We start from the raw sequence: 2,330 nt of genomic DNA on the forward strand, positions 1-2,330 counted from the left end.
TAAAATAACAGGTGTAAAGAGCTGACAACTTCAACATGGTCCCGTAATGGTGAATGAAATTCAATTCGAACAAAACAATTCGAGACTTTCATAAGCCTCTTCTTTGACGTATCGTAGGTGATAGTGTACTATGATACACGATGTTTGTGTGTGTTTATATTTATGTATTCACAAACCGACAATGATAACATTTTACCTCACCTTCACACAAATGTTCCCACCAAGATCTACTTCCAATCTACACAACACCCTTTCCACCGAACTGTCATGAAAATAGTATGCTTCTGGTTATAAACCACGTCCAATGTTACCATAGTAACAGCAGCAGTTGATTTCAGAAGTCGATATTTTAATATAACGACCTCCATCGAAATTCGATCCGGACGGGATCATGGACTTACAATCGTGATGTAACAAACGAATCCATTTCAACGAGGAACTCAAATAGAAACATTCATACCCTAATACATCTCTTATATATCATTTCTCATACAAGAATAAATATGTTTTCAATAGATGTATGTTTCCTTAATATCGTATCCTCTTCTTTTCAAGTGAATGCATGAATTCCTTAAAATAGTGTGTCATTTTACCATGTATTCCCAAATACAAACATCATTCATTTACGATAATCTATTTTTGGAAGCGATTGCGAAGGGGGGGGGTGGGTTATACAAAAGAGGCAATTTCAAATGACATATTTCTAAATTTAACAACAAAACGACATTACAAACATGGAATGGTTCAGGCCTTTTCTTAACCAGTTTCCACAAAACTGGATGGGAACGTACCAAGGTCGAGTTTTTTTGTCCCAAACAGGTTTGAAATTGTGTGTAAATAGTCGCTCATGATTGGTCGGAAGTTTTGTCATCACCATAGAAACCTGGTACTTCGCGGTAAGCAAAATGTCTGAATCAGTTCATTGCAACGAAGGTTTAACCGTTCAAAATCACCCGAATCTTTTCGTAAGTATATGTAGATATCTTTGGAAATGGTTTAGACATATTTAGCACACTAGTTTGTTAGATTTTATGATCTACTATATCCATGTTTCATCGAAGTTTTCTGTGAAGGCATTTATCGATAACATAGCACAATGCACATAACAGTTTTGTTCAGGGTGCATCACACATGCGCTGTAGGCCTATATGTATTAAAATTGTGTACACAGTGCAGCGACGGAAGTATACCATACTGTACACTATACAGTATGGACATTTAAGAACTGTGTTGTGATGCAAAAACAGTTCAGCTCTAAATACCCCCTCCCCCACCCAACTCCCTTCCCCATTCTGGAACCACTTCTTAATATTGGTCAGAACTTTTGTCGAGATGACAGGATTGCTTATTAGTAGCTTGTGTCTATGCTTTGACTCAATAAAAAGGACCAGCTTTCTCTCCACTAAAAATATTTCTTCGAAGGATATCAGTCATTGATGACGGTTACCCAGCATTCTTCACACCTCACTTGAGCTTCGGCCTATCCTGTTCAGTCCTATATGTACTGTATATATTCAATATATTCCACTACATATGATCTAACCCAATGGAGATACATATGATTTTAACAGAAAAGTTGTGTAATTTAGCATTGATTATTCGCAAACCATTTCCCAAATTTTAGACAGGAAAATTGCAGACTTACTGTAGTCCTAATCTAGTCGCGCAATACACTCACGTATAGTACCGATTCAAACTATTGCTGCTGTCATGTTTGCGTATATTCATTTAAGACTTGTGATTTTAGTGTATCCATTGCACGAAGGAATTCCGATTTCAATAGAACGACTCACGAATCTTGCAATGCAGCGTATGTATCATAAGTAAGGTCAACATGTGATCCAAGCATTAAAGGTAAACTTAGGGCGTTTAGAAGGCAACCCCGTAAATAGACTTAACTAAGTGTCACAGGACAATCAACAACAACATTTTATCTGTTCAGCTTAAGCATCATGTTTCAGTGACATCAATGAACTAATTCATGTTTTGACATTTAAGACCCATGGACCTTATCATTCTTCTCATTCAGTGTTTGTCTTCCAACTGTCTATCAAGTGATGGTCATTATTGATGCTGACGTTCAGAGCAATCTGATTAAATGAAAACTCCGTATTTGCAAACCTTTTCGGGAAAAAAATCGCGCCCTGGCCCCGCAATGGAACTTTTCAGACTATTTGGAAATTCAGTAAACAGCGGGTGATTACTGGAATTACTCGTCATGACAAAACATACTTTTCTCGTCAGAGACTTCGGTCAAAAAAGTTAAGTAGATTTTCAAAAATACAGATCACGTTATCGTAGCGTGCGTGTAAGAATGCTTTGACAATATG

The sequence above is a fragment of the Apostichopus japonicus genome, chromosome 7 (genome assembly GCF_037975245.1).
Source record: "Apostichopus japonicus isolate 1M-3 chromosome 7, ASM3797524v1, whole genome shotgun sequence".
Lineage (NCBI taxonomy): Eukaryota > Metazoa > Echinodermata > Holothuroidea > Aspidochirotida > Stichopodidae > Apostichopus > Apostichopus japonicus.